This window comes from Sminthopsis crassicaudata, chromosome 4, assembly GCF_048593235.1.
Source record: "Sminthopsis crassicaudata isolate SCR6 chromosome 4, ASM4859323v1, whole genome shotgun sequence".
NCBI lineage: Eukaryota > Metazoa > Chordata > Mammalia > Dasyuromorphia > Dasyuridae > Sminthopsis > Sminthopsis crassicaudata.
In genome coordinates this window covers 415215611-415228198 of record NC_133620.1, presented here as the reverse complement: position 1 = coordinate 415228198, position 12588 = coordinate 415215611, and the positions used below count along the sequence as shown (strand labels likewise).

At 33.8% G+C, this 12588-nt stretch overlaps 1 long non-coding RNA gene across 1 annotated transcript in view; it reads left to right on the top strand.

The window, feature by feature from the left end:
• The window catches only part of LOC141541406 (uncharacterized), a 33342-nt gene extending 22098 nt beyond the window's left edge, over window positions 1–11244 (top strand). The window contains exon 3 of the long non-coding RNA XR_012481781.1: window positions 8935–11244. This is a non-coding gene — a long non-coding RNA (uncharacterized LOC141541406). The remainder of the gene's footprint in view (window positions 1–8934) is intronic.
• Window positions 11245–12588: the final 1344 nt, after the last annotated feature.

Genomic DNA, 12588 nt, shown 5'->3' with positions numbered 1-12588 from the left:
CTGGAGGACTTGAGTTCAAATATAGTCTGAGATGATTACTAGCTGTGTGACTTTAAGTCACATAAATCTCAGTTTACTTTAGTTTTCTCATTTGTAAAAGGAGAATAATAAGAACACCTATCTTTCAGGGTTGTTGTGAGAATCAAATGGAATATTAATTTAAAATCTTTAGCACAGTACTTGATATATACTCATACATATATAAAAAGTTCTATATAAATGTTAACTACTGTGGTTATTATTAATATTCTTTAAAACAAAATCTATTCATAATAACAATTAAAAATAATTATAAAACTTTAAAATTATAAAAACTTTAAATAATTATAAAATTTAAAACTTTAAGATGTCTTACAAACTATTTCATCAGAGATTTTCCACCTAGGTCACTTTGCCTGAGACAAGTGGCAGATCCAGAATTCCCATCCCAAACTGATACTCTTTTCAGGACACTTCTTTGGCCAGTTCTGTTAGTTTTATTTATGTCATATTGCATTAAATAGAACAAAGTATTCCTGCTTATTTAATAGATGTAATCACTGGGCAGACAACTGACTTTTCTATCTGTGTGAACATTTTGCTGCCACAGAGATATCCTGCATGTTAGTAAATCCATGTTTAGTCTCTTTTCTGTAATCTTTGAACTTCAATAGAATGACTTCACCTTTTCTCTTCAGCTGGGTTAGTCCCCTCTTACCTCCTGGATAAGAAAGACTTCTTGTTGCTAAATAACCCTAAGCTTTCTGCTCTGCCATCCACTTCTACTGTCCAAAGAGAGCATACTTTGATTTATTCCCAAATTTTAGTATTTTTTTAGGAGGAGATTTCAGTGCCTCAGGTCCATTCTAATGCTGAAAAAGAAAAATTGGCCAGGTGAGAGATTGAGGATTTGATAATATGCCAACTAATTTATTCCTTATGCCCAATCTCTCTCTTCACCTCCACCCCCATCATCAATCGGGCAGAGAATCACAGAAACAAAGTAAAAAAAAAGTGTTGTTGATCTACACAGCAAAATCTCCATAACTCCTAAATTCTTTATTTTCTTTTGTTCTCCTTTTTTGTTCTCCTCTGGAACTTCCTTCTAATCTAGGTAATACCAACACATCTAGACCTGCCATTTAGGGCTATGACTGAAGCTGCATGTCTAGTTAATTCTATATCACCTCCTCTATTCAGATCTGTTTCCTAAATGCTCTCATCCACTGAACAACTGAAAACTCCTTGTTCTCTAGATTAAGAAACACATCAAAATATACCTTACCTTGTATAGAAATAACTAACATTGATTATCAGAAGTGGGACAAACTGAGGTCCTTTTGCCTCCAGATATTGTAATCTATTAAACCAGGTACTGTATTTATTAAATCATGCTGTCGACATTATAGTCATTCCTGTCCTGCTCCTGATAATTACTTTTAGGTAAAATATAAGCAAATAATTCTGGGCATATTTAAAAATATAAGCAAATAATTCTGGGTATATTTACATTTGTCAGTGAGGTGACACAGTGGATAGACCTCTGGGTTTAGAGTAAGAAGTTTATATCTGATCTCAGATTCTTACTAGCTATATGATCTAGGGCAACTCATTTTTTTTCATTTAATCTTTATTTTATTTTATAATTATAACTTTTTTTTGACAGTACATATGCATGGGTAATTTTTTACAACATTATCCCTTACACTTACTTCTATTCAGATTTTTTCCCTTCCTCCCCCAACCCCCTACCCCAGATGGCAGGCAGTCTTATACATGTTAAATATATTACAGTATATTCTAGATACAATATATGTGTGTAGAACCGAATTTCTTGTTGCACAGGAAGAATTGGATTCAGAACGTAAAAATAACAGTTTACACTCATTTCCCAGTGTTCCTTTTCTGGATGTAGCTGATTCTGTCCATCATTAATCAATTGGAATTGGATTAGCTCTTCTCTATGTTGAAGATATCCACTTCCATCAGCATACATCCTCGTACATTATCATTGTTGAAGTGTATAATGATCTTCTGGTTCTGCTCGTTTCACTTAGCATCAGTTGATGTAAGTCTCTCCAAGCCTCTCTGTATTTCTCCTGTTGGTCATTTCTTACAGAACAATAATATTCCATAACATTCATATACCATAATTTACCCAACCATTCTCCAATTAATGGACATCCATTCAGCTTCCAGCTTCTAGCCACTATGAAAAGGGCTGCCACAAACATTTTGGCACATAGAGGTCCCTTTCCCTTCTTTAGTATTTCCTTGGGATATAAGCCCAGTAGTAGTATGGCTGGGTCAAAGGGTATGCACATTTTGATAACTTTTGGGGCATAATTCCAGATTGCTCTCCAGAATGGTTGGATTCTTTCACAACTCCACCAACAATGCATCAGTGTCCCAGTTTTCCCATAGCCCCTCCAACATTCATCGTTATTTGTTCCTGTCATCTTAGCCAATCTGACAGGCGTGTAATGATATCTCAGAGTTGTCTTAATTTGCATTTCTCTGATCAGTAGTGATTTGGAACACTCTTTCATATGAGCAGAAATAGTTTTAATTTCATCATCTGAAAATTGTCTGTTCATATCCTTTGACGATTTATCAATTGGAGAATGGCTTGATTTCTTATAAATTAGAGTCAATTCTCTATATATTTTGGAGATGAGGCCTTTATCAGAACCTTTAACTGTAAAAATGTTTTCCCAATTTGTTACTTCCCTTCTAATCTTGTTTGCATTAGTTTTGTTTGTGCAGAAACTTTTTAATTTGGTATAATCAAAATTTTCTATTTTGTGATCAATAATGGTCTCTAGTTCTCCCTTGGATACAAACTCCTTCCTCCTCCACAAGTCTGAGAGGTAAACCATTCCATGTTCCTCCAATTTATTTATGATTTCGTTCTTTATGCCTAAATCTTGGACCCATTTTGATCTAATCTTAGTATGTGGTGTTAAATGTGGGTCCATGCCTAGTTTCTGCCATACTAATTTCCAGTTTTCCCAGCAGTTTTTGTCAAATAATGAATTCTTATCCAAAAATTTGGGATCTTTGGATTTGTCAAACACTAGATTGCTATTTTTATTCACTATCTTGCCCTGTGAACCTAACCTATGCCACTGATCAACTAGTCTATTTCTTAGCCAATACCAAATGGTTTTGGTGACTGTTGCTTTATAATATAGTTCTAGATCAGGTACAGCTAGACCACCTTCACTTAATTTTTTTTTTCATTACTTCCCTTGAAATTCTCGACCTTTTGTTGTTCCATATGAATTCTATTGTTATTTTTTCCAGGTTATTTAAATAGTTTCTTGGAAGTCTGATTGGTATAGCACTAAATAAATAGATCAGTTTAGGGAGTATTGCCATCTTAATTATATTCGCTCGGCCTATCCAAGAGCACTGAATGTCTTTCCAATTATTTAAATCTGACTTTATTTTTGTGGCAAGTGTTTTGTAATTTTGCTCATATAATTCCTGACTCTCCTTTGGTAGATATATTCCCAAATATTTTATACTATCGACCGTTATTTTGAATGGAATTTCTCTTTGTATCTCTTGCTGTTGGATTGTGTTGGTAATGTAGAAAAATGCTAAGGATTTATGTGGATTTATTTTGTATCCTACAACTTTGCTAAAATTCGGAATTATTTCTAATAGCTTTTTAGCAGAGTCTTTGGGGTTCTCTAAGTATACCATCATGTCATCTGCGAAAAGTGATAATTTGATTTCCTCATTTCCAACTCTAATTCCTTGAATCTCTTTCTCGGCTCTTATTGCCGAGGCTAGAGTTTCTCGTACTATATTGAAAAGTAATGGTGATAGTGGGCAACCTTGTTTCGCTCCTGATCTTACTGGGAAAGGTTCCAGTTTATCGCCATTACATATGATGTTTACTGACGGTTTTAAATATATGCTCCTTATTATTTTAAGGAATAGTTCATTTATTCCTATATGCTCAAGTGTTTTTAGTAGGAATGGATGTTGGATTTTATCAAATGCTTTTTCTGCATCTATTGAGATGATCATATGGTTTTTATTAATTTGATTATTAATATGGTCAATTATACTAATAGTTTTCCTAATATTAAACCAGCCATCTATTCCTGGTATAAATCCCACTTGGTCATAGTGTATTATCCTGGGGATGATTTTCTGAAGTCTATTTGCTAATATCTTATTTAAGATTTTAGCATCAATATTCATTAAGGAAATTGGTCTATAGTTTTCTTTCTCAGTTTTCGATCTACCTGGTTTAGGTATCAGAACCATGTCTGTGTCATAGAAGGAATTTGGTAGGACTCCTTCAATCCCTATTTTTTCAAATAGTTTACATAGCATTGGAGTTAGTTGTTCTTTAAATGTTTGGTAGAATTCACATGTAATAGGGCAACTCATTTAACCTATTTTTCTCAGTTTCCTCATCTGTGAAATGATCTGGAGAAAGAAATGGTAAACCACTCCAATATCTTTGTCAAGAAAACCCCAGAAGGGGTTAAAGTCACACATGACTGAACAACAACATTTATATCCTCTAGGATAGAGCTTTGGACAAGGTATCTCCTCTTTATTCTAAAAGAAATACAAATATAATCAAAGAAACTTTACCAGATGACTAACAAGTAGGTTTCATTTTCATGAGAGAAGATAATCATTTATATCTTTAGGGATAAAGGAGGAATTTCTTGATTATTAGTGGATTCCTGGAGAATTTGAGGATTTATCCTTCTAGAACAGGGTTCTTAACTGAGTGTGTCTATGGAGTCCTTTTAAATGTGTGAAAGAAAATATGTATGATTACAAAGTAAATACTTATAATGGAAAAAAGATGTACTTTTTTCAATTGAAGTTTATGGACCCCTTGTAAATATATCTACTCACCATTTAATAGTGGATCCCATGTTAAGAATCCCTACTTTTGAGAAAGAAGGTAGAGTTCTTGGGTATTAGAGTCTTGGAGAGAAGAGTAAAAAGAGAGTTCCTGGAAGCCTCAATCTCCTGAGGAAAATGATGATTATGAATGTAGTTTTTGAAAGTGGAGTACTAAGGGACTGAGCCAAAATACAAAGTATTGAAACACATAGGCCTTATCCTTTGTTTCTGTTGTGATCCTTTTACACAGTATAGATCCAGTGGAAGCAGAATTACCTTTTTAGAAATCTCAAGTTTCCTTCCTTCAATATTCAATCTAGGCACTTATTATAATATTATGAAGTTGGAGGCTTATATGCATCTCTGAGGTGAAAGTGGATCTCACAAGAATATTGGGAGCTTGCATCTTTAGCAATACAAGGTAATTTCCCTTGTGAAGGATACAAATGCTTAGATGGTATTTTGAGTCTAGGACCCTATAGGGAATGTGGAATTCAATGGAGTGTAAAGACAATTATATTGACTGTTTATGAGCTACTGTAAGTAACTAAATGTTTCTTTCCTTTTCCATGGAGTGAAATAAAGATGATCCTGTACTTGATATATCTTGTTACATTGAGTATTTGTGTGGAAACTTTTTTATCCACATATTTGGAGATAATAAGCACAAGTTAGATTCAAGCTATATTTCCTAGAAGAAAATCTGAATGGGGAAAAGATGAACCAGAAAGATACAATTTTAGGAGAATTAGAATTAGCTATGTAATGGTACACAGGTTATACTTATATTCATCATTATTAATTTATATTATAAAGGGTCTGTGACAGAAGCAAGATATGATTATAGGAAAATTCAATAATTTAGTTCTCTGTTGGAAATCTCATTCTAATCAAAGCAGAATAGATGATTAATTCTAGACTTGCTAACTAGAAAGTTTTCACAACATTGGAAAAACCCTGAGGAAATTGCTGTTCTGGATTTATTTCTGGGATGAAGGATGAATTGGTTATATTGAAGTTACAGAAATCCTGGGAGAAAAAAAAGTCATATTACCTTGGAGTTAGTAATAGGACAGGAAGGCAAGAATAGTTAGAGGTAGACTAAGGACTTCAGGAAAGCAGATTTCAGTAAGTTCAGAGAAAAGAAATGCAGGATCTTGAAAAGGAACTAAAGAATAGAAAACCCCTAATAAAGAATGTTCTGAATACACAATTATAAATATCTTTACTGAGCAAGAAATTGGGATGATATCTAAGGACTCAATGTGGTCACACATGGGGCCCTTTGTTGAGTATGGATTTTGTTAGGATACCAACAAAACATGGAAGGAGGGGTGTGTAACTAAGAATAAACTGAAAATGGTGGCAAGAGCTTATAAAAGTGGTGTCAGCAAGGCTAAAGGTCAGAATGATGTTGGGCAAAAAGAAGAAAGGGGGCTTTCAAAGCTATGTTGGAAATAAGAATATCAAATACAGCTATTGTCTGAAGCAGATGTGGGTAATAATACTACTAAGCTTCATATTATTAGAGTACTTCTTAGTTTTCAGAGTACTCTTTTAAGGTTTTTTTTCAATGAACATGAATCAATTTTCTCTCTCCAGACTTTCCCCTCTCCCCTAAAAAAAAAAGAGAAAAATATAATCTTGGAACAAATTCCCACATTCCCATGTGTATTTATATGTACATGTATGTTATATGTGTATATATATATGTGTATATATACATACGTATATGTACGTATATGTATGTATATATATGTGTATATATGTATACATATATATGTGTATACATATACACACATATATATGTATATGTAAGGGCCCTTTAAATGGGCGGGCACAGTGCAACAGGAGATTTGAGTGGCCCAGAAGTAATCTCTGTGGATATAGGACTGCCCTGTGGGTGGGATCCTGTCCATATTGAGTGACAGCTCTCTTGCTGGTTGGCTGTGTGTGTGACCTCACAGGCCCTTTATAAGCCCACTGCAGATAGTAGTCGCTCTCTTTAACCTGGCTCCCTAGCCTGGGTGGCCAAGCCAAGCTAATGGATAGCTGAGAGAGGTAAGAAGTCTGGTAGTGAACACATGGATCTTCAGACCAAGTGTTCACTAGGGAGCTGACAAGTCAGGGCATTATGTGAGTAGGTATAATAAAGTCTTTTAAGATTACACGTGGCTGTTCTTGAGTGTGCTACTGGTTATTAAGCTATAGATTCAAGAGATCATGGCCAGAGACCTTTGAAGGCCTCAGAGGAGGCAGGCTGGGTAGAGTTGACACTGCAAAGGTCAGTGGTCAAAGGTACTCTCTTGGGCATAGGGTAGACTAGTAATTGTAACTGCCAGGAGGGCATGTTACATGTGTGTGTGTATATATATATATATATATATATTTTTTTTAACACACAGTGATTTATTTAGATATTTCTTAAGGACTTAGCATAGGAAAGTGTACAATGTGACAAATAAATACAAGCATTTCCCTCTTTCTCCTCCCCCACTTCACCCCTTTAAAATACTAATAATGAGAAAAATTCTTTCACTATTGCCCAATATAATTGATATTCTTATACTTATTATAGGAAAAAAATGCTATAATTGAAGTATATTTCTTTTAAGGATGGTTGTATGTTGTGTGAAATATGTAGCAGAATTAATTAAAAAAATAAGAATGTCAGACTTCAAAGGGACATTGCTAAGATCTAATCTGACTCCCTTATTTCATTCATTCAGTTATTCATTTACACACACACACACACACACATACACATATATATGTATAAAATATACATATATAATACACATACATTATAAAAATATCTGTATATACACACATATTTAAATACATATACACACATAAATTTATCACTTCTCTGTTCTTCGGTGTTAGGAGTTAGGTTGCCTATTTCATCATTCATTCTCTGAAATTGTGATTGTATTGATCAGAATTCTTGTCTTTCAAAGCTGTATTATCTTTATAGTGTTGTTATTGGATAAATTAGTCTCCAGTCTTTTCTTACATCATTTTTCGTCAGTTCATACAAGTCCTTTCAGGTTTCTCTCAAACAGTCTCACTTATCATTTCTTACGATACAATACTTTTACATAATATAGTTTGTTTAGCCAATCCCCAATTGACTGGGATCTTATCTTCAATTTTCATTCCTTGCTATTTCAAAAAGAGATGTTATAAATATTTTTAAAATTTTAGTCTTTTCTTCTTTCTTTACTTCCTTGGATGCATAAATTTAATAGTGTTTAGAATGTCAAAAGTCAAGAAGTATCTTTTTAGTGTACTTTTTGCTTTCCTGAATAATAATAGAATGTTTATAGTATTTTAAGGTTTGCAAAGTACTTTATAAATATTTTATCATTTTATCCTCACAACAACCCTAGGTGGTAGGTGTTATTTGCTCTTTTTATAGGTAAGTAAACTAAGTTGGACAGAGGTTAAGTGACTTGCCCAGGATTACACAGAAACTGAGTGACAGAACAGTGTCTCTAATATAACAAGTATAACCTCTAATGTCTAACTCAAGATGATTCTTTGTGGTTTACCAACTACTTTCTTTTCTCAAAACCACCCTCTGAAGGATGTGCTATAAGTATTACTATCTCCATTCTGGAAATGATGAAAATGAAATTTAGAGAGGTAAGGAGGCTTGCTCTTAGTCACACAGCTTTAATGATCATCAGATCAGGGCTTTCAGTCTGGTGCCCAGTTCAATGTTCTTTCTGTTACCACATCACCTATCTAAAAGGGAAGAAAAAGATCTGACAGATTGGAGTAGAAACCTTCTTACTTATCTTATCTCAAACTACTAATTTAGGTGATCTTGGACAAGCCTCTTAAACTTCTTCAACAAGTTTGTGTTGCCTAATTTGCAAAATAAGAGGGTAGATAAGACAATTTTCTACATTTCATGCTCCTTGAACTACTTCTGAGAGCAAAGGCACAGTAAGGTTTCCTCTCCCCACACACTACTTAAGTCCTTAGTGAATTAGTTTATCAGGTTTGTTTTTCAGTTTGTGCTCTGTTCCTAAGAGATGCTGCATCTTTACTTCTATCTTTTAGAATACATCGTCTTCTTCAAACCTGCTCCTGCAGAGCAGGCAGATTTCAGAAAAACTTGGAAAGACTTACATGAACTTAGTAAGTGAAGTAAGCAGTACCAGGAGAATATTGTTTACAGCAACAACAACATTGTGAGATCATCAACTTTGATTGATAGCTCTTCTCAACAATGCAATGATCCAAGACAGCTCCAAAGGACTCATGATGGAAAATGCTCTTCCCATCCAAAGAGAGAATTGATGGAGTCTAAATGTAACCTGAAGCATACTATTTTCACTTTATTTTTTTTATTATGTTTTTTTTTACCTTTTGTTATGTATTTCTTTCACAACATGAATATGGTTTAAAAGACTACACATATATAACATATTAAATTGCTTACCATCTTAGGGAGGAGCAGGGAAAAGGAGAAAAAAATTAGAACTCAAAATCTTATAAAAAATAATGTTAAAATTGTCATTACATAGAATTAGAAAAAATAAAATACTATTAAAAATGAAAAATCAAACCTGGTAGGATTTTGAGGGGAAAAAACACACAAACCAAACAACAAAAACTGCTCTTTCAATGCCTTTTACATGAAGGATTTCCTGACCTTCTAGCAGATAATTCTCCTTCCTCTAATTTTTTTTGGTCATGTATTTATTTTGTATATATTGTATATATTTCTTTAAGGACATTTTGTCTCCACCGTAAATTCCATGTGAGTAGAGACTTCCATTTTTGTCTTTGTATCTTAACCAGCAGAGTGGTTGTTTAATAAATGTTTATTTGCTGAATGACAAATTAAAGCCTTGAAAGAATGAATATATTACAGACATATTTTTGTGAAGGATTAGGATGATATGGAGCCTTCATTGTTGTCTAGTAAAGTACTGTGTAGTGTGAAAACTCTTAAGATTGGTTGTATAAGAAAGGGAAGGAAGGGCCTAAAAGAGGAATTTTGAAGAGATTTGATATGGTAAGTATAGAAAATTTGATTATTTAGAATGCAAAGATCTAGGTGTAATCCTGGCTCTGCTGTTTGTCACTTATTTGCCCTGAGAGAAACCATTTCTCCTCTCTGTGAATTAATTTTCTCATTAGTAAAATGGAAGTCTGGATTAGTGGGCTCCTATGTGCTATCTAAGCCTAGATATAAACTTCTCTTTCAGTCTCATCTAGGATTGCCTCCTAGTAAGAATCATTTCCAATTCTTAAACCCTCTTAAGGTCAGCACCCTCAATATTTCCTCTATTTTCATTATCTGTTTCATTATTAAACTCCCAGGAACATAGATATGGGACATTTTAGGAGGCATGTAAGCCCAAGCCTTATTTTTTGCTCTTAACAACTAGGGAAACTGAGACCCAGGGAGATTAATTGACTTGCTAGTCATTGTTAGAAGCTTTATATCCAAGTCTTCTCACTCCAAAGGTAATGCCCTATTTGGTGCATCATAATGCCACTGAAGTTATATAAGCAGGGAATAGTCATTAAACAGAGTATTGGGTCTACAAGGCCTTGAAATGTAACATAGGCAGATTAAAACATGAAACTTCCTAGTCTATGTCCCTTACTTCCCATCATTGTCAGCCATTCCTCTTTCTCCCTTCAAAGAGTCTGCTGTAGACTACTTAAAAAATAAACAGGTAAATTGAGAAGGGAGAGGATACCAGCAAATGAGAGGGAACAGGAAAGCTTCACCAAGGATGAAGCCTTTGAGCTGAACACTGAGAGACAACAAGGATTCAACAAGACAGAGATAAATAACACAGTTTACCCATATCATGCAAATTTAGGGTCTAATTCTAGTGAATGTCATGAAACTGAGATTTTTTTTTTTTATTCATGCAAGCAGCAGTTTGTGTTGAAGTTAATTTTAACTAGTTTGCAGAGTTAATTAAGAAATTTTCACTGAGTATTTGTGTTTCAGAAATCAATGAAAATTACAAATCGGCTTGATTTATTGTTGGATTGATTGTCTAATACTTAAGAAAATGATAAAGAAAATGTTAAAAATACAGATTCAACTTAAAAGTGTCTTCTGAATATATTTTTGGTTTTTGGAAACCTGGTTATTAAATACTTATCAGCACATCAGCCTACATTCATAGCATAGGCTATATTGAAGTAATCTTAGTAAAAGAGTTGCATGTGGTCATCTTTACCCATATTGTTCCATGGGACAAAATGCTGTTGGTGGTGCAGAAAATAGTGAGCTATGCTCTTCGACTGAAGACAAAGGACAGTTGGGAGCTTGGATTTACATAATTTTTAAATATAAATGGTCTGTCATGACAACTATTATATAATTATTAAGGCAATGGGGACAGGTATAGTTTCTAAAAATTAACAAAGTGGGCCAATTCCAAATGAGAAAAGTGGAATTAAAACTTTGGCACAGTAGAGCATCAGCAGACATTTCTAAGCCCAAGTACAGTTGAATCCTAAAGCATATCAAAGTTATGTTAATAAAAATCAATGCTATTCACCTTGAAATCTGGGACCTCAATTATGCTACTCACTTTGAGTGATTTGGGGAAATCAATTCACTTTTATATTCCTTGTTGCCGTATATCCTCTAGACCCCCGCCTCTTAAACTGTGGTTTGCGACTTCATATGGGGCCTTATAACTGAATTATGACTTATTATCAATAAATGTTTGATTTGTTTACCTATTTTATAAACCTGTACATCCAGGGACATGTAAAATTTCTTGGGCTAAAAGGGGTTATGAGTGGAAAAAGTTTAAGAAGCCCAGTCTAGACTCATCTATTTGAATGATGTTGGCAAATATTTCCTAGCTAACTACATCTTTACATTGCATGGAACCTTTTGACATTCAGCAAGTATTCAATGCTTACGCTCAAATATTTTGTAGATATTTGATGCCATGATCATATTCCTTTGTTTAGTCCAAAGTAATTGATATGTCTCATATGAGTAGGTTCTCTATCATTCCTTAATTTAAAAAAATAGTTAATCTAAATCTGGTTAATACAAAGCCCATGTTTTTCCCTCTTTGTCTCTTAAATGAACAATTTTACTGTGTTGTACACATGACGAGGAATGTGATAGGCTTGGTTTACTTCTGCATCCACAGCTTGAATTGCATTGACATATGGTGGGAGTCTCTTGTTGTGTTGATCCTCTTCTTGATCTCTTTAATAAGTTAATTTTAATTATTATTAAATTAATTATTACAAAAAATCACTTGCTATCTTGTGACTTGCTTGGGAGCTTTGTTACATATAAATCAATTCAGTTAAATTTACCTGGAATCTTCTTCTGGATTATCTTTTTGCTTATTGTTTTTCTACCCTTCTTTGAAAGCTCAATCCAAAAGTTATCTTGTCCACAAAGCCTTCCCCAATTCACCTTGCTAATAACAATTTTCCATTCCTGGACAACATGAAAGAATCTCATGTTTTCATATTCTCTAATGTACTTGTCATATGTCATTATATATTATTGTTATTTTTTGTGGGTTATATCCCCCACTAGATTGTAAGAGACATGAAGGCAAGAACTGTATGTTAAATAAAATTTGTGCCATCGATCAATTAATAGATATTTATTAAATGCCTATGTCTCGGGCACAAAGGATACAGATATAAAAAATGAATCAATCTTTACCTTAAGGAGTTTATGATCTAATGGGGGAAAGTACA